Genomic DNA, 22,776 nt, shown 5'->3' on the forward strand with positions numbered 1-22,776 from the left:
CCCCTCCTCATTTAACCCCCACAACAACCCTGTGAGGTATGTCAGGCTGAGAGGCTGTGGCTGACGCAAGTTCACCCATTGAGCTTCATTGCTGAGGAGGCATTTGAACCCAGGTCCCCAAGGTCCTAATCACTACGCCACACTGGCTCTAACATAATGGATTTCTTAATCTAAAATTTTAGGGATACAACTGTACACTTTTTTTGCATTTGTTCTTTAAGAAACATAAAGATTAATTCCTTTCCCCACCCTAAAAGCTTAAGATAATATTTGCAAAGCCATATGATACGATAATCTTTATTGTCATTGTCCCACACAGAACAACAAAATTGGGGAAAAAAACAACTACATAAAACATTCAAAACCAACAAGCCTGCTATCCTAGCTATCCCAACCTGGTTATGCCAACCTTTGCATAAGAATATTGCTTTAAACACAAAACATGAACTTAAAAGTGATGGCAGATGCACACACAGGCAGGCACCCCTGTGTGATTCATCTAGTGATTTCTTAATGCAGTTTGATACAAAACGTATTTGCATTTCTGGAACTAAATGCTCAAACAATGACGTGTTTATGTTCCATGAGGTTGCTCCTCCCAAGAAAAGTGTCTACTGTATATGGTTCCAGCTTGGTGGTGGAATTTTATACATGGCTATTCAGAAGTAAGCCCCACTGAATTGTAGAGTTGGAAGGGACTGCATGGGTCATCTATCCAACCCCCTGAAACGCAGGAATCTTTTGCCCAACATGGGGCTTGAACCCAGTACCCTGAGATTAAGAGTCTCATGCTCCACCAACTGAACTATCCAGGATTTACTTCCAGGTAGATGTGTGTCTAGGATTGTAGCTAAAGCATAGCAGCATGCGTTGACATTATTGCTTCTGATTCTGCGATGAATCACCCAACATCCATTCATGCCTGCAGCAAGAATCCCAGATTTATGAGGAAGTAATTTCCTGGCGTTCAGATTTCCAAGACCACCCTCCATCTCTTCATTATCAGCAAGTCTCTAAAAAGAAACAAAAACACTTTACATACACAAAGTTATTTATAAAGTGTAAGGAGGCAGAACCTGGAGCGAACACTCCAGGACACCTGAAAAACTAAAGTTGTTGAGCTTTCCTAAGGAAGACCCCAAAATTGTTGAGCTTTTTATTTTCAACACACATACACACACACACCGCAAGAAGGCAAGACCTTTTGGAAATCCCGCCCCCCCCCCATGCCCAGGAAAATCTATGAGGCAGGTCAGGCTGAGAGGCTGTGATTGGCACACTGACACCCATTGAGCTTCATTGGCCAAGTGGGGATTCAAACCCTAGTCTTGACACCCTAAACCATGGGTAGACAAACTAAGGCCTGGGGGCCGGGGCCGGCCCAATTGCTTTCTAAATCCGGCCCACGGACAGTCCGGGAATCAGCGTGTTTTCACATGAGTAGAATGTGTGCTTTTATTTAAAATGCATCTCTGGGTTATTTGTGGGAATTCGTTCATTTCCCCCCCTTCAAAATATAGTCCAGCCCCCCACTAGGTCTGAGGGACAGTGGACCGGCTCCCTGCTGAAAAAGTTTGCTTGCCCCTGCCCTAACCACTACACCACATTGCCTCAAGTGAGCTAACCACTTTCCACCTATCAACAAGGATTTTAATATGTTGATATTGTTTATTATGGCTTAATTTTTTTTATGTAAGTCACTTAGAAACATTTGTATCCTGAAAGCTGGGATACAAATAATAATAAAAAAATCAACTGTGGGGAGTAACAGGTTATGGCGCCTAAGATTTGAGAGCATTTGCTGTTTTACTGTCCGCTCAAGGATAAAACCCAAGCCAGGTCAACAAGGATACTTGGAGTCTCCATGGAGACACATCTATCCACAGTGAGCAGATGCAGGTAAATACATTTTGTAGAGATGACCTCGTTTCCCACAAAGTACCCAGGAATCCTGGCTCTCTTTTTTTGGAATATAGAAAACGCCTCTGGAAGAACTCAAGAGTCCTCAGTTAGTCTGGCCACCTCTTTTCCAGCAAGTTGACTATGTGTGACAGGTAGAAATCAAACAGGTGCATCTTATCCTGGCACAGAGTTGTGCCAATGGGAGGAAAGCTTCACCTGTTGACTTTCTGAATTGTAATGCAAATCTTCTGGCATGGGTCCCTGCAGAAAGGAGGAGGGAAACAGCTAGCAACTTCCCAAGCCCTTTCCTTGGTTAGTGAGGCCTAGCGCAGCCATCTCCTCTCTACTTTCCACGCCAATGGTTGCCATAGTAACCGCCTCTCCTGGTTGCCATACTGTAAATTCCTCCAGCTTGGACTCTTGCAGTTGTCATGGCAATGGGATGGCAAGGTGGGGGGGGGAGAGGAACAGGGCTTCCTCCTAAAAGGATGATGCAACCTATTGATGGATTAATGGGGATGAAAAACCACGAATAACAAAAGTTCCAGTAGGGAATATTAGCAGGAACGGGAGGAGAAAAAATGCAAATTGCGGCATATTTTTTTGCTCGTTTGTTTGTTTCATTTATTAATCTCTTCCCAGGAAACGTTCCAAAGCAATTTAACAATAAATAAATGAAAACTAAAAAAAAAGACATACAATGAAAACATTTTCAAATCTGATACAGATACAGACCGGAATAAAAATTGCCACTTATCAGGCTTGTTGGAAAAGGAATATCTGTTGAAACTAAAAAACAAAACAAAACACCACACCAGACAAAACAGTGCTTGCCAGATATCTAACTGGAAGGGATGTTCATAGATGCTGATTCACTTAAAGGCTCGATTGAATGGGCCACCTGAGCTCAGTGTTTGTTTGGGTGCATAAAGGATGAGACAATCTTTCAGGTATCCTGGCTCCAAACTGCATAGGGCTTTGTAAACCAGTACCCAGAACTGTATTTAGGGTTGTGCAGGCAGTTCCCACACTTTAGTCCATTTCCCCAATGATTCCTTCCTTACCTATTCATGTTTAAGCTTTATTTCACACAACATAAAAGCCACTTCAGAGAATCTAGTGGAAGTTTAGTGCCCTGTTCATTGTTTCCGGAATAAAATCAATTTGCAATCCTGTTAACCTGGAAAATGGTGGGGATTTTGCAGTGCAATTTTCCTTGCATTTTCGAGTGTAATCATGCAAAATATTGAACCTGAATAACACACACACACACACACACACACACACACACACACACACTAAGCTGCTGAAATTTCTTCTGTTATACATTTAAGTAAATGTAAATGCTGGGATTCTGAATAGAACTCTTTAAGCTAGATGCATAACAGTTTGGCTTCAAAATAAAAAAAAACCCCAATCAGTTCCAACCTCTGTGTACAGATATATTTATGAACTACAATAGCTGATATGGCTTTGAAAGAATTCCTTTACACATGGCCTGTGAGAAATTCTTTACAAAGCCTTCCACGTAGAGCTATATGGGTGAAGGTCTTCCGACTGAGACAAGATTTTAATGGCATAAATGAATAAAGCTGTTCTTCTGAATAAAAGATAATCTAACCCTGTTGATGTTTTGTGAATTGCTACAGGGGGTTGCTCTAATATATCCCAGACCTATATACTCCATTAAGTTCTGCAATGCACACAGTGAGTCACATGTACTTTTTCCTAGAAGGAGATCTGTGACTAAAGTTCCTTTTCTCCGTCCTCAAAGAGGAAAGCAGAGGGATGCGTGTGGCGCTGTGGGTTAAACCACAGAGCCTAGGACTTGCCTATCAGAAGGTCAGCGGTTCGAATCCCCGCGACGGGGTGAGCTCGTGTTCCTTGGTCCCAGCTCCTGCCAACCTAGCAGTTTGAAAGCACGTCAAAGTGCAAGTAGATAAATAGGTACCGCTCCGGCGGGAAGGTAAACGGCGTTTCTGTGTGCTGCTCTGGTTCGCCAGAAGTGGTTTAGTCATGCTGGCCACATGACCCGGAAGCTGTACGCTGGCTCCCTCGGCCAATAAAGAGAGATGAGCGCTGCAACCCCAGAGTCGGCTACGACATGACCTAATGGTCAGGGGTCCCTTTACCTTTAACTTTAAGGAGGAAAGCAACTGAGTGGGACTGTATTTGAATTCGGGTTGTGAGGTTTAAGTCTTTCTGCTAAACGGCCTCGGTCCAGTATACCTGAAGGAGCGTCTCCACCTCCATCGTTCTGCCCAGACACTGAGGTCCAGCGCCAAGGGCCTTCTGGTGGTTCCCTCGCTATGAGAAGCCAAGTTACAGGGAACCAGGCAGAGGGCCTTCTGGGTAGTGGCACCCGCCCTGTGGAAAGCCCTCCCACCAGATGTCAAAGAGAAAAATAACTACCAAACTTTTAGAAGACATATGAAGGCAGCCCTGTTTAGGGAAGCTTTTAATGTTTAATAGGTTACTGTATTTTAGCATTTTGTTGGAAGCCGCTGGGGAAACCAAGCCAGATGGGCGGGGTATAAATAATAATAAATAATAATAATAATAATAATAATTATTATTATTATTATTATTACTGGTGATCTTTACCCCCAGCCTGAAAACTGTTCCTTTGGACCTGCTTGCCCCATAGCAGAGCACCTTTTGGTCTTAACCCACAGGGCAAATAGCTCTGTGGGGAGTGACAGCGCTAGAATCCAGTCTAGAAAATTACGACATGGAAAGGGTGGACTCCCTCCTTTCTATTGTCACAGTTACAACACAAGCTGCACTTCCCCTTTGAATTATCCCAGTTGGGTCTCAGGCCACCATGTCTAGTTTGGCTGTGTTGTTTAAAGAAGAGAATTAAAATTCAGCACATCAAAAGCCCACTAGCCCACAGAGTGGCGCAGAGAGACCTTCCTAGCAATATCCGAATGCAAATAAATAAAAAATGCGTTTTTCCAATGCCTCTTAGACATCATTCGCTTGAAAATAAAATCCTTAAACTCAGATGTTCGGCTCCAAACCAGCTTTATTGCATTAACAAAATAACATGGCGTGCCTTGACAATCAGAGGGATGTTACTGCCAGTGTTGGAGAAGACGGGATTGTGGAGGTCCGTCATTCCCTCTTCAGTCTTGCTTTTCAGTTGCTGGCTTGGGTGGTTTCCCAGTTGCTGGTTTGGGTGGTTTTTCAGTCGCTGGCTTGAGTGGTTTTTCAGTCTCTGGCTTGGGTGGTTTTTCAGTCTCTGCCTTGGGTGGTTTTTCAGTCTCTGCCTTGGGTGGTTTTTCAATCGCCGGCTTGTGTGGCTTCATCCGTTCTGAAAAAGAAACACACATGAAGACTATGGGAAAAGCCTAAAAGGCCAGAAGTCAGGAAGGGAACCTGGCCTACTGGGGCAAATCCTTAACCAAGTTCCTGGGCAGGAAGTCCCACTGAATTCAGAGGGACTTACTTCTGAGTAAACGTGTTCAGGCATGCACTGCTCATTTCCAGAAAATCTAATTGGAGAAACCTTGATCCATGCATCTACAGTAGTACCTTGGTTCTCAAACGCCTTGGTTCCCAAATGGTGAAAATCCAGAAGTGTTCCCGTTTTCAAATGTTTTTCAGAAGCCGAATGTCCGATGCAACTGTCGGCTATTGTTTCCAGGGTGCCTGCACCAATCAGAAGCTGCACTGTGTGGAACCCAGTTCAGCTACTGATTGATTGACTGATTGATTGATTGATTGTGTGACTATGGAAATGGATAGAAGTCCCCCCCCCTCATCCAAACAATGACTATCATCAGTGCAGGTAAGAAAAAAGATTAATTTTAATTTTTATCTATCAACAATACTGTCTTATTTATTTTATAGTACAGTACATTGACTATAGGAACGCGGGTAGCGCTGTGGGTTAAACCACAAAGCCTAGGACTTGCCAATCAGAAGGTTGGCAGTTCGAATCCCCGTGACGGGGTGAGCTCCCATTGCTCGGTCCCTGCTCCTGCCCACCTAGCAGTTCAAAAGCACATCAAAGTGCAAGTAGATAAATAGGTACTGCTCCAGCGGGAAGGTAAACAGCGTTTCCGTGCGCTGCTCTGGTTCGCCAGAAGCGGCTTAGTCATGCTGGCCACATGACCCAGAAGCTGTCTGCAGACAAATGCCGACTCCCTTGGCCTATAGAGCGAGATAAGCGTGCAACCCCAGAGTCGGTCACGACTGGACCTAATGGTCAGGGGTTCCTTTACCTTTACCTTTACATTGACTATTGCTTGCATTTTATGGATCAATGTGTTGGTTTCTGCTCTCTTCACTGTGCAGCGAAATGCTTGTCACAAGACAATGTTTACATTCCACAGTCTGTGCTGTTGGGTTTTCCCACAGGAAAGGGAGACTGGATGTGACGTACACTGGTTTCCTGTTTTTCACTGTTCTTTGCAGTTCAATGTGTTGTTCTCTCTGTGCTTTAGAGGAGAGAGGATGCTTTTCTCTGCTCCGGCAGAGGCAAGATGTTTTTCTGTAACATACCAGCTTTGAAGTGTAAATAAAGCAATATAGAGTATGTGGCACGTACTCCTCATCCTTCCGCTGTGCACGCAACGCTGCATATCACCAACAATTGGTTATGGGCCCAGAAAAACGCAGTCATCTTAAGAATGGGCTCCAGAAGTCGAATCGGAGTGCCGGCAAAGGATCGGAATGCAGAGGGACAGATCGGAACTGAATCTGCTCTGCGCGTCAAGATGATTAATGAGGTATGTGCTACTGCTCCGGGCAGCCTGCCAGCTTCTAATTAATGGCTTTATGGCTGGACTTTGATCTTTTAAGGCCGTTTTGCCAGGCTCAAAGGAACAAGTTCCTATGCTGGGGAAATCGAAAGTAACTTTTAAAAGTGCTTTTGGACTAAAGCAGCTGCAGAAAATAGTGACGCAGCATGGTTTAAAGCAGCAGACATGACGCAGAAGGCTAATGCCAGAGTCATGATGGCCCTTCAGGATGCTTGTGGAATTCCTAAGCTCAATAAGAAAAACTATGCGGACTGGGTTCTCTATGCAGAGGCTATTCTGCGGAAAGAGGGTCTGTTTGAAGTTATTACAGACACCCCCCCAGCTCCAGTTACAGATGCATGGGAAGCTAAAGATTCCAAAGCAAGGGGAACTCTTACATTGATAGTATCCCCAGAAGAGCTCTGTCTATTGCGTGATAAGACCTCAGCCAGACAAATTTGGGACGCTTTGAGAGAGGCTCACTTGAGGACAGAAGCTGGATCCACTATGTTTTACTTTAACAAGCTGCATAATATGGCTCTTGCTGAAGGTGGAGATGTGCGTATACATCTGATGGAGATGCAGAATCTGAGACATGAGCTGCAACAGAGAGGACTCAACTTTCCAGAGGCTGTGTATTCCTTCATGATACTACAATCTTTGGGTTCAGGTTGGGAGTCTGTTGCGACTCAGATTGCTGTACAGCCAACTGCTCAGCTGACAGTGGACTATGTTACTGCCGTGATTCTGAATGAAGCAGATCGCCGGGGTGCTAGCTGCATGGGCAAGGGGGAGACTTCACAGACGTCATCCCATAGTGCAGTGGAACCACCAGATGGCGCCAAAGCTTTGAAGGCAGTGAAATGCTACTCGTGTGGACATCTAGGCCATATGAAGAGGGAATGCAAATATCCCAGGGCCAAGACAGAGCAGCGCAGCGGAAGCTCATCGCGTGGAAGAGGCCAGAGCAAAGGCAAAGGTCCAGTGTCCAGGACAACGCAGCACAAGGCAATGGTCTCACGCTTCACTCCAAAGGTTGCAGAGGTCCAGAAGACGTCTAGATCTTTCTTCGTGGTTGATTCAGCAGCGACCCACCACATGTGCAACAATAAGCGACTGTTCGTGTCTTTTACACCGCAGGAAGGTGCGATTCACCAGGCGGATGACCACACAATCCCCAGTAAAGGCTACGGAACTGTTGTTCTTCACAGTTTGGACTTATCGATACAGAATGTGCTTTATGTGCCGGATGCCAAACATAATCTGCTCAGCGTTGGACAGCTGAATGAGCGGAATATTGACGTTTCCTTTAAGAACAAAAGGTGCATCATCACAAAGAAAAATGATTATGTATTGTATGCTGAATATGTTGATCGTTTGTATGTTTTGTATTATGATGATGTTGTGCAGGATGACACTTGTTGCATTGCAGGTACTAACAAAAGTTTGCATGCAGAATGTATTCATGATTTTCACAGGAAATTTGGTCATTTGCATTTTGAGGCAGTATCTAAGATGCCTGCCTTGGTTGAAGGTATGACTATTAAACCCTGCAGGTACCACATGAAGTGCAAGGCATGCGCAGCAAACAAGGTGAAAATGGCTGCGAAAGGTAAGGTGTCTAGTAGGCAAGCTACAGAACCATACCAAATTGTTCATGCTGATTTGGTTGGACCACTAGCGCCCTCTTTGGGAGGAAACAGGTACTTCATGGTTCTCATTGATGCATTTTCCAGGTATATTTATGTGTACAATCTCAAACAGAAATCAGAGGCTTTTCCTAGGTTCAAGGAATTCTGTGCTTGGTTGGAAAATGTGCATGGTAAGAAGGTAAAGACTCTTTTCAGTGATCGCGGGGGAGAATTCACTTCTCAGCAGTTTGAAGCTTTTCTGACTGAGAAAGGAATTCAACACGATTTGTCTAGTCCTCGCTCGCCATGGCAGAATGGACTTGCGGAACGAGCAAACCAGACTTTGCTTCAAGGGTTAAAAACCTTGCTGCATGATGCAAATCTTCCAGAGAGTTATTGGGCCGAAGCTCTCTCATGTTTCACTTACAGTTATAATCGCAGGTTATCTTCAGCGATTGGTTGTACCCCGTATGAGAAGATGTTTGGCAAGAAGCCATACATCAAACACATGAAAATTTTTGGTTCTGACATGTGGGTTCACTCACCACAAAACTCCAAGTTAGACAAGCGTGGATTGCATGGTATCTTTCTAGGTTATCAGAAAGGGTCTTACAGAATAATGATGACTGACTCAAAGGCAATTAAGCTCACAAGAAGTGTTGAGTACAATGCCAAGTGGGGGGAGAATGTGGGAATTTTCCAATGTTATCCTGATGACAGTGATGAGACTGAGGATAGTCAAAAGCAACCACAGCAACCCACACCCACTGATGAAGGTTCTGATTCTGAGTCTGAAACTGAATCGGGTGATTCAGAGGATTTCAAGAGTGCGAAAGCCTCTATGCGACCCTCTGAAAGCTCTGATCAAGAATTGGAGGAACCATTGTTCACAATAGGTCACTTTTCTCCCAAGAAGGAAGAGGAGAGTGTTGAAGACCTACGGCTAATTCGCAGGTCACAAAGAGCCACAAAAGGCAGACCTCCAAAGAGATTTGCTGATGAGTTTGCTAAGATAGCAGTAACAGCTGTTAAAAGCTCCAAGAAGGTATTTGAACCTTCAAGTTTCCAAGAAATCCAGGATTTGGATTCAAAGGAAGCTGAGCCATGGTTAAATGCAATGAAGGCTGAGCTTGATTCCTTGGAAAGGAACAAAACATGGGACCTAGTTCCAGTAGTTCCAGGAATGAAACTGCTTGGAAGCAAATGGGTCTACAAAGCGAAGACTGATCAAAATGGCAAGATAGTCAGACACAAAGCCAGATTGGTAGCCAGAGGTTTTGCACAGGTACCAGGTGAAGACTATCACGAGACCTACTCTCCCACAGTGAGGTATGAGAGCATTAGGCTTATGCTCAAGCTAGCTGCAGAGGAAAATCTACACATTAGTCACCATGATGTGAATACAGCTTTTCTGTACGGATCTCTAGATGAATCACTTTATATGCTTCCACCTGATGGCGTACAGGTAAAACAGGGATTTGTTTGTGCTCTGAAGAAGTCCCTTTATGGTCTCAAACAAAGTGCACGGTGTTGGCACACAAAACTCACTGAAGTATTGTTTTCTCTAGGTTTTAAGCAAGGGAAAGCTGATCCATGTGTATTTGTCAAAGAGGAGGGGCAAAAGAAACTGTATTGTTTGTTTTGTGTTGATGATCTTTTATTCTTTTGGAAGGATGTCACAATGTACAATAACGCCCTAGCTCAACTGAAAGAGCACTTTGACATGAAAGATCTTGGTGAGGTAAACAACTACCTATCTCTGGAAATAGAGAGAGATCAAGATGGTAACATTCTAGTACACCAATCACGGAAAATTGCTGATGTGTTAAGCAAACTAAACCTGATGGATGCTAACCCTGTAGACACACCGATGATAACAGGTTATCAGGTAGATGACACTGAAGAAGCATTTTCTGACACTACACTGTACAGAAGTGTGCTAGGCAAGCTAAACTTCATTGCCAGATGTTCAAGACCAGACATTGCTGTTAGCTGTAATTTGCTAAGCAGACAAGTCAACAATCCTACTGTTAAGGATTGGAAAGCTCTGAAACGCATAGCGCGGTATTTGAAAGGCACTATGCATTACAGACTGAGATTTAACAATCAGAAGTCTGGTGGTCTTGAGATATTTGCAGATGCAAGTTTTGGAAGTGACACTACAGACAGGAAAAGTACGTCTGGAGTTTGCTATATGTACAATCAGGGTCTATTTGATTGGTCATGCAAGAAGCAAACAACAGTTAGCTTAAGTACTTGTGAAGCTGAACTGAATGCACTGTCTTATTCACTTAAAGATTGTGAATGGTTGTTACAATTGTGCAAAGACATGAAAATTCCTGTCAAATGTCCAATCCAGGTTTACCAGGACAACAAAGCATGTTTGGTTTTGCTGAATTCTGAAGGTTGTAAGCAAAGCACGAAGCACTTGCAATTGAAGTTGCAACATGCTAGGGAACGTATTCAGAAGGGACTCGTAACGGTGTCCTATATGCCAGGTGATGAAATTCCTGCTGATGTATTGTCCAAGATTGTATCAAGGGATCAACACTGTACCTATGTGCAGAAGTTGGGTTTGTACTGATATTGTACGAACACGCTGCCCAGTGATGTTCACAGAAAGGGGGAGGATGTTGGTTTCTGCTCTCTTCACTGTGCAGCGAAATGCTTGTGCAGCGAAATGCTTGTCACAAGACAATGTTTACATTCCACAGTCTGTGCTGTTGGGTTTTCCCACGGGAAAGGGAGACTGGATGTGACGTACACTGGTTTCCTGTTTTTCACTGTTCTTTGCAGTTCAATGTGTTGTTCTCTCTGTGCTTTAGAGGAGAGAGGATGCTTTTCTCTGCTCCGGCAGAGGCAAGATGTTTTTCTGTAACATACCAGCTTTGAAGTGTAAATAAAGCAATATAGAGTATGTGGCACGTACTCCTCATCCTTCCGCTGTGCACGCAACGCTGCATATCACCAACACAATGGTCTTGTTAGATAGTAAAATTCATGTTAGATTGCTGGTTTTTGGGGGGGTTGTTTTTAAAAGTCTGGAACGGATTAATCCGTTTTGCATTACTTTCTATGGGAAAGCGCGCCTTGGTTTTGGAACGCTTTGGTTTTGGAACGGACTTCTGGAACGGATTAAGTTAGAGAACCAAGGTACCACTGTAGCCTGTTTGCCCTCAAGGGCAGTGGATGATGGGAGAGGGGGGCATCTTGTCCTCAGGCAGCAAAATGTGGAGAGACCATACTGTGGCTCAGGGCTAGAGTATCTGCTTTGTATGTAGAAAGTCCTAGATTCAGTCCCTAGCATCTGCAGGTAGAGCTGGAATGGTCCCTGCCTGATACCCTGGACAGCTACTGCCAGTCCGTGTGGGCAATACTGAGCTCCCTATGTTTCTAGTGACATTGTCCCTTCTCCTGTGCCAGGGCCACCCAGTCACCAAGATCTTTATCTGAGCCTCTGCTTTGGGTGCCCTTATCTTATTGGTGTTTAATTTAAATGTCTTAGCTCAGAGTATCATGTTTGGCTCCATTATATTTAATTGGCAGATATCTGCCCCACCCTTTCAATAAAAAGTGTTTGGAAATAACTTACCGGAGCCCAGTGTGCATGTAGGTAAAATGCCCACTGAAACAAGCTCTTTCTTTTTTTTATTTATTTCTAAGTTAATCCCCCCCCATCCTCCCTGACTTCTGTGCAGTGGTACCTCGGGTTAAGAACTTAATTTGTTCTGGAGGTCCGTTCTTAACCTGAAACTGTTCTTAACCTGAGGTACCTTTAGCTAATGGGGCCTCCCACCACTGCCACATGATTTCTGTTCTCATCCTGAGGTAAAGTTCTTAACCCAAGGTACTATTTCTGGGTTAGTGGAGTCTGTAACCTGAAGCATCTGTAACCCGAGGTACCACTGTATAATTTTATTTATTTATCCAAAATGTTTCTATCCTGTCTCCTAGGACCAGGTCCTCACGAGGCAGTTTCCAGAAATAGGTAAAAATAATACTGTATAATTTTTTTAAAAAAGTAATAAAAAACTAAGCACCAGGTAAAATATGAGGTTTTCAAGAGAAGGTTAAACAACAGAATCAGGGAAGTCTTAAGCATGGCAAATAAGCATTCAGAGAGGGTATTCTATATGTGTTTAACAGAAGTGTATCAGGATCAGACTCTGAATGTGCTGGAACCTTACCCAACCTGGTGCCCTTCAGCTGTTACATACAACTTCCACCAGCCCCAGCTCTCACGGCCATGCTGGCTGCAGCTGATGGGTTTTGTAGTAATGAAAAGGATACCACCTTGGGGAAGGTGGGTGAATGATAAGACCCCCTGCATCAGCCCACTCCTCTTACCTTTGGCCTTGTTACAAATCCACTTTACTATCTTAAACATACATTTCAGTATGGTCCAAACAAAATTCAAGTTGCACATCTTGGCAGCTTGCTGGGTTCACCTTTACCTGCAGGTAGAAATTGGGAAGAAATAAGTCACAGACTGGCTCCAAGACATAACCAGGGTAAATATCCTCCTTTCTGCATAGTATTTCCCACAGTTTTTACTGGCCTTGCTCTTTTTCATTTATAACAGTAGGCCAACATGCAGAAATTAAACCGACGAACGCTTCCTCCATCGCTTCGTCTCCATGCCAGAAAAAGGCTTCACTTGTTATCTTTCATAGTCTGCATCTGAAATAGAGTTGCTTTTTCTTTTGGGGTTTTTAAAATTTTGTTTCTATGATGTATTTGCTGTTTTATCACTCATTGTTTGCCATGCCCATTGGCCTCCATTGGGAGGAAGGGCAGGATATAAATTTAGTACATTTAGGGTGGATCTACACGCAGGATAAAACCCTGCTATAAATAAGTCAGAAATTAAATCATTATGACAAAAGGGAAAAAAGCGCTATGTAAAATTGCAAAGAATTTTTTTTTTGCTCTCCAGCACCATCTAGTGTTGCATGTTTATAACGCATTCAAAGTTCTGTTTTTTTCACTAAGGTAGCTGAGTTCAGTAGACTGTCGTTCTTGTTCACCTTACAGTCACCATCCCCTTTGCATGCTGTGTTGACTTGCCATCCAGCACAGATGTCTACCTGATCAAAGTAACTTTTCTTCTAAGGTTTTTCTCCCCTAACTTCAGTGATAGTAAAATATCCCCTAAAAATACAAGAACATTTTGTCCACAGAGACCATACAGGAGTGCTTGACAAAGGGCAGACAAGCACATGGGGCTCCTGGTTTGCTCATAACCGTGGCAGGATTGTGCAAAGCTAAGGAAGGGACTTGTTGAGAGCAAATTCACACACCTATTTGGGAAATACTCTGGAATTGCATGTCACTCAGATCAAGGTGCCTTGCTTGCCCTGCTCCTCCCAGCTGCTGATGTGGCTTTTAATGGGTGAATGCAGGGACACCTGAGCACAGAGTTTGTCGCTTCACAAGCCATCCACTGTATCTCCTCCCAATTTAATTCACAAAAATAAATGCAAAATTATTCAGAAAAATCTATAGATATTTATTACAGAAGGACACATACACATACTGTGTCCATGCTTTCTCTCTCTCTCTTTCTCTCACATGCACACACACACACACAAGACCACAAACAAATACCATATTGGCCTGAATATAAGCCGTACCCGAATATAAGCCGGACCTTTAAAATTCAAGGGGGGGGGGGAGAAAAAAAGACAATACCCGAATATAAGCCGCTCCCTTAAAATTCTGCAGGCACTCACACCCGTTCCATTTTACTGTATGTCTGTTCCAGCAGCGATATCGTAAAAGCCAGTTTTTGTAAGGTCGCGAATTTAAGCCACACTTTACTTTTCAAAAGGGACGCAGGTGGCGCTGTGGGTAAAACCTCAGTGCCTAGGACTTGCTCCCATCTCTCGGTCCCAGCTCCTGCCGACCTAGCAGTTCGAAAGCACCCTTAAGTGCAAGTAGATAAATAGGTACCGCTTTATAGCGGGAAGGTAAACGGCGTTTCCGTGTGCTGCGCTGGTGTTGGCTCGCCAGAGCAGCTTCGGCACGCTGGCCACGTGACCCGGAAGTGTCTGCGGACAGCGCTGGCCCCCGGCCTCTTAAGTGAGATGAGCGCACAACCCTAGAGTCGGACACGACTGGCCCGTACGGGCAGGGGTATCTTTACCTTTACCTTTACTTTTCAAAGTTGGAATTTGGAAAAAGAAGAAGTGAGGCTTATATTCAGGTCAATACGGTATTAAACAAAACAAAATGTTCCACAAAGTAGGGGGGGAAAACCCCTTGCTTCTCTGGTTACTAGTACAAACAAAAAAATTATGGGGAGCTGTGGCCTTCAAGGAAACAGCTCTGAACATCTTCATGGTGTTGGGCTTTCAAGGTTTTCCTCCAATATCTGATATAGTGGCTACTAAATAGTCCTCAAAAAAATAGTGAGAGCCACAGTGTGGTCATCACTGGGTAAAAAGCCAGCAGTCCTTTTAATACTCAATAATCCTAAAATTCAAATGGCAGTTACATGTTTTTTTCTGCAAGATCCTGCAGGAGCCCAGGGTGATCTCACAACCGCCTCTCCTTGCTTCTCCAGCATTGGCCACACATGCAGAGACACCCCTTGGATTCTGCCGCCTGAGGCAGCTTCCTCCGTCTGCCTTATGGACAGGCCGGCCCTGGCTATATTTCTGGGTTAGGGTTGGTTGAGTGGTGCCAGACAGCTGACTGGCCAGGAAACAGAAGACTGACAAAAATGCCTCCACAAGCCTCTGCAAATTCATAGAAGTATAAAATGTGTGCTGGGTGGGGAAGTGTGGCTTTGAGATTTCTTTCTTTTTGCAGCATTAAAAATATTTCTCGATATTCTGAGAGATGTGCCCCAGAAGCCGTAATGGAAGAGTCTCCACTGTTTACAACATCCGACTGTTGTTTTATGAAGGCAAATTAAAGTAAAGGTAAAGGAACCCCTGACCATTAGGTCCAGTCGTGACTGACTCTGGGGTTGCGGCGCTCATCTCGCTTTATTGGCTGAGGGAGCCGGCATACAGCTTCCGGGCCATGTGGCCAGCATGACTAAGCCACTTCTGGCAAACCAGAGCAGCACACGGAAATGCCGATTACCTTCCCGCTGGAGTGGTACCTATTTATCTACTTGCACTTTGACGTGCTTTCTAACTGCTAGGTTGGCAGGAGCAGGGACCGAGCAACGGGAGCTCACCCCGTCGTGGGGATTCGAACCGCCGACCTTCTGATTGGCAAGTCCTAGGCTCTGTGGTTTAACCCACAGCACCACCCACGTCCCATGAAGGCAAATTACTTCAGTCTAATTAAGCTGAGGCTCCACTAAGCACCCCAATTTCACAAGTCCGCATTTATGTTATTTATTAATCGAGGTTAAATATGAGCTAAGAAGCATTGCATTGTATTCAATGTAGCACTAAGGTGAGATTTGCGCAGAGAAATCCTCTGTGCGCAATGAAATGTTCTCCCCATATCCAGTCCCCGCAACTCCCTGGGGAAGATTTGGGGTAGGGGAGGGTCAAAATCTCATAGTGATAATCCTAGAGCAAAAATAATAAAAGTAGTTGAATGCTGCCCATGATAACTAAACAAATTTAATACATTTAAAGATGACTTTCATATTTATTTTGTTGTAAAAAAATAATCAGGATTAATAAAACTACAGTTCACCAGTTATAGTGGTTTTATTAATTGCATTACAGCAAAGGTAGTTTGCATTTCAGCCACCAGAATGGAAGAGCTAGATGCCAGAAATGGATGACTCTGGCAAGCGAGCCAATCCAACCTCCCTAAGTACAAGGCAAAATCACCTGTGTTCCTAGACCAGCTGATTTGGGAAGAACCTCTTCCTCCACGCTGTTTCTCGTTCCAAATAAATTTCATTTGTCTCCCTATCCTCTTTAATTAATTAAAACCCAGTTTTATGTTGCTTGCTTGGTTAGCTATTAATTTACAGTGGTACCTCGGGTTAAGAACTGAATTCGTTCCGGAGCTCCGTTCTTAACCTGAAACTGTTCTTAACCTGAGGTACAACTTTAGCTAATGGGCTTTCTGCTGCTGCTGTGCTGCCGCCACGCAATTTCTGTTCTCATCCTGAAGCAAAGTTCTTAACCTGAGGTAATATTTCTGGGTTAGCGGAGTCTGTAACCTGAAGCGCCTGTAACCCGAGGTACCACTGTACTGCTTAATTCCTAAACAGGCTTCTAAGCGGCTTGGAAAGTATAAAAGACAGTTAAAACAAAGATTAAACCATGAGCATCCATAATTAGACATTAAAACAACCCCATCTGTTTAGCAGTCCATTTTCCTCCCGCTCGAGGAACAGAGTAGGCTTCCACCATCCTACACCACCAATCGGTGCAGCCCTGTAATAATTTCCCCCCATTTTCCTTTCTCTCTCCAGGCAATCATCATCCTATTGGACCTGCAGGGTTCCTAATGCTCCCGGAGCAAATCACCTTCACCTCTGAAGTCTTCTTCCCCTCTTTTCAACCGGCGAAAAAAGAAGTTCTAACTTACAAGGTGGCGATGTTGATTCTGTCTTGGATGCCTTCTCCCGGTGATGTTCCAGTGGTCTAAGAATCTCAGGTGCCTTTATGTACGCAGCTTCTCCTTTCCTTCCCAGAACTGGTAGGTGGCTGCTAATTCAGTTTGGGGTGGAGTGATTTTGATTGATCTTTTGCAATAATCCACAGGGAGGTTTGTGCCGGTTCAACTGGTCTCCATCTACTGTCACCTGCTCCTGACTTGTGTGGGTTGTCTAATTTCAATTCAACCATCGGTACTTAACGCACCTCAGAACGTATTCCAGCCCTTGGTGCTCCATGAATTTAATGTGCAATTGGAAATTGTTCAGAGATTAAAGCAGGAAATGCGGAAGATCAGTGCACAGCAGTTCTTAAAAAGGCTTCTCTATCCTGGGTGAGTCACTAATTGGACAGATTTGAGAAGATTAGCCGCACATTACTATGAAGTTCACACTCGGGTTGGTCCAATAAATCAAATGCATTCCTGGGCAGCAAACAGACTGTGTCACAAATGCGATGCTTCAAGAGAAGCCAAAGCAATTACTGCCCAAGTCTCTGGAGATAGTTACCTAAAGAAAACCCAAAAGGTACCAAAGCTAAGTCCATCAGCCTTGGACTGAAGGAACGGGTTTCCCAAATCTAAAGCCTGTCTGTGCAGTCAGTCTGAAACGGGCTCCAAAATCCCCATTTTTCCTTCTCCAAGGGTCCATTAGCTAAAAAGCATTAACTTGAGGACTTGAGCCAATGTCTAACAGGAACCCAGCTGTATAAACAAAGCCCTCTCCTTTATCAGTCCATGACGCTTAATGGATGGCCTTGTCAGTTCCGAAGTGGAGACGGGACGGCAAAGCTGGGGCTTATCTTATCTTGTAGGTTGTAAATGTCCTGACACAGTGATGCACAGACTCTGCAAGACAGGGTCTGTCAGCCCCCACGGCTGGAGATAAAGATGGCATCAGGGGAAACTCCTATAGCTGAGTGACCCTCTTAACCCCAAGATAAGAGTACAGGAACAGGAACATCTGTTTGTGGTCATGGATGTCAACTTATGTACAGGAACATCTGTTTATGGTCATGGATGTCAACTTACGTGTATGAACATACGAGGCTGGACTCCTGGGGAAGGGGGGAGAGGGTGCCTGGAGGATATATATACTGTGTGAAATTTCTCTTTCTTCGGACTTGCTGTGAACTGACCACGCAAGTGCCTTTCTGCTACTCCGGAGAGCAGAAATAAAGAACTTTTTCTCTGAATCAACCTCAGTGTCTTTTGACTCCTTCCTCCCTCTCTCACCCTACCAATCAGTAAAGTCTAAGAAGGCTTCAGGACAGACCACACCTGGAATACTGTGTCCAGTTATGGGCACCACAATTTGAAAAGGATGTTGACAAGCTGGAAGGTATGCAGAGGAGAGCAACTAGGATGATTAAGGGTCTGGAAGCTGAGTCTTATGAGGAACGCTTGAAGGAGCTGGGTATGTTTAGCCTGGAAAGGAAGAGACTGAGAGGAGATATGATAGCCATCTTCAGATATTTGAAGGGCTGTGACATGGAGGGTGGAGCAAGCTCTTTTTCACCTGCTCTGGAGGGTAGGACTCGAACCAGTGGCTTCAAGTTGCAGGAAAGGAGATTCCGACTAGAGATACAGAAAAGCTTTCTGACAGTAAGAGCCGTTTGATAGTGGAACGGACTCCCTCGGGAGGTTGTGGACTCTCCTTCACTAGAGGATTTTAAGCAGAGGTTGGATGGCCATCTGTCATGGATGCTTGAGTTGAGATTCCTGCATTGCAGGGGGTTGGAGTAAATCAGGGGTAGGCAACCTAAGGCCCGGGGGCCAGATGCGGCCCAATCGCCTTCTAAATCTGGCCCGCGAACGGTCCGGGAATCAGTGTGTTTTTACATGAGTAGAATGTGTCCTTTTATTTAAAATGCTTGTGGGGCCTGCCTGGTGTTTTTACATGAGCATAATGTGTGCTTTTATTTAAAATGCATCTCTGAGTTATTTGTGGGGCATAGGAATTCATTCATCCCCCCCCCCAAAAAAAATATAGTCTGGCCCACCACATGGTCTGAGGTCTGGCCCATGGCTGAAAAGATCTTTATTTCCTTTGGAATATTGTGTTAATTAACGCAGATTCCCGTGACAGTCAGGGGCCTCTTGCAAGTGCTGGAGCAGAAGGGAAAGTGGAGACCATCACGGGGGAGTGGGGTTGGCTGAGAGTACCTGGTGGTCCTTCCTGCTTCTTCAGTCTTCTGTCTCATTTGCCGGCTTGGGTGCCTCAGAAGGATGCTCAGCCAGTTCTGAAACAAATCACGAACATGAGGAGTAGGCAAAAGCATCAAAAACCACAGACCTGGAAAGAAAATAAATGCATTGCGGGCAGGAGGGGTTAGTGGCAAGGTGTTAGAGCAGCCTTTGCCAACCTGGTGCCCCCAAGATGCCTTGACCTACGACTTCCCACACCCAGTACGTTTGTTTCCAAGCACAGTTCAAAGTGCTGGTGCTGACCTTTAAAGCCCTAAATGGCCTCAGTCCAGTATACCTGAAGGAGCGTCGTCACCCCCATCGTTCTGCCCGGATACTAAGGTCCAGCGCTGAGGGCCTTCTGGCGGTTCCCTCACTGTGAGAAGTTAAGTTTCAGGGAACCAAGCAGAGGGCCTTCTCGGTAGTGGTGCCTGCCCTGTGGAACACCCTCCCACCAGATGTCAAAGAGAAAAATAACTACCAGACTTTTAGAAGACATCTGAAGGCAGCCCTTTTTAGGGAAGCTTTTAATGTTTAATAGGTTATTGTATTTTATTATTCTGTTGGAAGCCGCCCAGAGTGGCTGGGGAAACCCAGCCAGATGGGTGGGGTATAAATAAATTATTATTATTATTTTGCATATAATTTTTTATTAATTAACATCAATAAACAAAACAAAACAAAATATATTAATTTCACATCGTTTTTCACAACTTATTTCTTTTTTTGGACTTCCCTCAGCTGTTCCATAAATCATCCATAGTTATAATTTTAATTACACATTTCTCAGATTTATATTGACATTGTTTATCTCTTTTTTCCTATTCCCTTTAGACAATACTTCTTACTTTATTCACAGTGCTTCTTTAAATCCCTTAAGCGTCATCTGTCCCTCACTTATATATTCCAGATGTTCCACAAATTTTCCCCAGTCCTCAATGAACTTTTGGTCTCTTAAGTATCTAATCTTCCCTGTCAGTTTATCTAGCTCTGCGTAATCTAACAGTTTCATTCTCCATTCTTCCTATAAATAAATTATTATTATTATTATTATTATTATTATTATTATTATTATTATTATTAGACTGATGGGAGTCATCGTCCAACTGGAGGGCACCAGGTTGGGAAAGGCAGTGCTAGGGGAGAGATCTGCTTGTGTCTTAGAGCCTTCCTTGCACCTGCTCAACCTGTCTGCTCCTGTCAGGTGCAGTGTTGCAGTTCTGTGGCAGCCCATCTTTCTACTGCTTTTAAATCCCACTTTTTCCCTCAAGCAGCTCACGGTGGTGCTCTCCCTCTCATCATCACCCACATACCTATGAGACCGCCTCTCCTGGTCTGCCCCACGGAGGACCTCAAAGTCCATAAATGACAACACTTTGGAGGTCTCAAGTCGCAAGGTGGTTAGACTGGTCTCAACTAGGGCCAGGGCCTTTTCAGTACTGGCCCCGACTTGGTGGAACACTCTGTCACAAGAGACCAGGGCCCTGTTGGACTTGACATCTTTCCGCAGGGCCTGCAAGACAGAGCTGTTCCGCCTGGCCTTTGGTTTGAACTCAGTCTGACCCTTGTGTTTCCCTCCCCTTAGGGGAGCTACTATTAAAATGAGGCTGCATTTTACATTGTATTTTAACCCGTATTTTAAATTGGTTTCCACCCTCCTACATCAATACCAGGGAAGATTCTGGAGCAGATCATTAAGCAAACAGTCTGTGAGCACCTAGAAAGGAATGCTGTGATCACCAATAGTCAGCATGGATTTCTGAAAAATAAGTCATGTCAGACTAACCTGATCTCGTTTTTTGACAGAATTACAAGCCTGGTAGATGAAGGGAACGCAGTGGATGTAGTCTACCTTGATTTCAGCAAGGCATTTGACAAGGTGCCCCATGATATTCTTGTAAAGAAGCTGTTAAAATGCGGACTTGACTATGCTATCACTCAGTGGATTTGTAACTGGCTGACTGACCGAACCCAAAGGGTGCTCATCAATGGTTCCTCTTCATCCTGGAGAAGAGTGACTAGTGGGGTGCCACAGGGTTCTGTCTTGGGCCCGGTCTTATTCAACATCTTTATCAACGACTTGGATGATGGACTCAAGGGCATCCTGATCAAATTTGCAAATGACACCAAACTGGGAGGGGTGGCTAACACCCCAGAGGACAGGATCACACTTCAAAACGACCTTGACAGATTAGAGAACTGGGCCCAAACAAACAAGATGAATTTTAACAGGGAGAAATGTAAAGTATTGCACTTGGACAAAAAAAATGAGAGGCACAAATACAAGATGGGTGACACCTGGCTTGAGAGCAGTACATGTGAAAAGGATCTAGGAGTCTTGGTTGACCACAAACTTGACATGAGCCAACAGTGTGACGCGGCAGCTAAAAAAGCCAATGCAATTCTGGGCTGCATCAATAGGAGTATAGCATCTAGATCAAGGGAAGTAATAGTGCCACTGTATTCTGCTCTGGTCAGACCTCACCTGGAGTACTGTGTCCAGTTCTGGGCGCCACAGTTCAAGAAGGATACTGACAAACTGGAACGTGTCCAGAGGAGGGCAACCAAAATGGTCAAAGGCCTGGAAACGATGCCTTATGAGGAATGGCTAAGGAGCTGGGCATGTTTAGCCTGGAGAAGAGGAGGTTAAGGGGTGATATGATAGCCATGTTGAAATATATAAAAGGATGTCACATAGAGGAGGGAGAAAGGTTGTTTTCTGCTGCTCCAGAGAAGCGGACACGGAGCAATGGTTCCAAACTACAAGAAAGAAGATTCCACCTAAACATTAGGAGGAACTTCCTGACAGTGAGAGCTGTTCGACAGTGGAATTTGCTGCCAAGGAGTGTGGTGGAGTCTCCTTCTTTGGAGGTCTTTAAGCAGAGACTTGACGACCATATGTCAGGAGTACTCTGATGGCGTTTCCTGCTTGGCAGGGGGTTGGACTCGATGGCCCTTGTGGTCTCTTCCAACTCTATGATTCTATGATTCTATTATATTTTTATTGTTATTTTACTGGTGTTAGCCGCCCTGAGCCCGGCTCTGGCTGGGCAGGGCGGGGTAAAAATAAAAAATCATCATCATCATTTAATCCCCACAACAACCCTGTGGAGTTGGCCGGGCTGAGAGGCAGTGCCAGGCCCAAGGTCTTAACGCGGCTTCCTAGGCTCCCGTGTGCCAGTGTAAGGTGCTGTCCCATCACCCGTGTTGGATTGAGATTCAACATCCGGGCGTCTGTCGCCGATGGAATGGGAAGGGCCGCCATCTTGCCCTTTACCTCAGGCAACAGAATGTCTCCTCCCACACTGAGTCATTCAGATCTCAAGGCTCAATCTGAGCCTCTCCTTCGGGTGCCCTTAATCCTTTCACGGCTTGCTTTAAGCAGCTTAGCTTCTCAATATCATATTTGGCTCCGTTCTTCGACAAGCTGGAACGTGCTCAGAGGTGGGCGGCCAAGATGCGAAAGTTCCTTGGAGACAAGCCATATGACGAACAGTTGAAGGAGCTGGGTGTGGTTAGCCTGCTAAAGAGGAGGCTGTGAGGAGATAAGGTAGCCGCCGTCAGATATCTGAAGGCCTGTGTCACATGGAAGAGAGAGCAAGCTTGTTTTCTCCTGCTCTGGAGGGTAGGATTCGAACCCATGGCTTCAAGTTACAAGAAAGGAGATTCTGACTAAACATGAGGAAGAACCTTCTGACAGTAAGAGCTGTTGCACAGCAAAGCTGTCTCCC

At 44.7% G+C, this 22,776-nt stretch overlaps 2 long non-coding RNA genes across 3 annotated transcripts; both read right to left on the reverse strand.

Annotated features, from left to right (window-relative positions):
* Nucleotides 1-228: 228 nt before the first annotated feature.
* LOC309336005 lies at nucleotides 229-4,276 on the reverse strand. The gene is made up of 3 exons (XR_014153853.1): nucleotides 4,042-4,276; nucleotides 2,119-3,669; nucleotides 229-1,013 (listed from the first exon to the last, which is right to left on the reverse strand). It is a non-coding gene; the product is annotated as an uncharacterized lncRNA (long non-coding RNA).
* Nucleotides 4,277-4,912: 636 nt separating this feature from the next.
* Nucleotides 4,913-22,337, reverse strand: LOC309337334. 2 transcript variants are annotated; one of them, XR_014154166.1, is made up of 4 exons: nucleotides 22,323-22,337; nucleotides 16,793-17,202; nucleotides 12,629-12,735; nucleotides 4,913-5,218 (listed from the first exon to the last, which is right to left on the reverse strand). It is a non-coding gene; the product is annotated as an uncharacterized lncRNA (long non-coding RNA). The 2 variants fall into 2 exon arrangements; XR_014154167.1 differs by having other exon boundaries at nucleotides 16,793-17,369.
* Between the last annotated feature and the right edge of the window lie 439 nt (nucleotides 22,338-22,776).

This window comes from Podarcis erhardii (genome assembly GCF_964252035.2).
Source record: "Podarcis erhardii genome assembly, chromosome: 2".
In the NCBI taxonomy this organism is placed as follows: domain Eukaryota; kingdom Metazoa; phylum Chordata; class Lepidosauria; order Squamata; family Lacertidae; genus Podarcis; species Podarcis erhardii.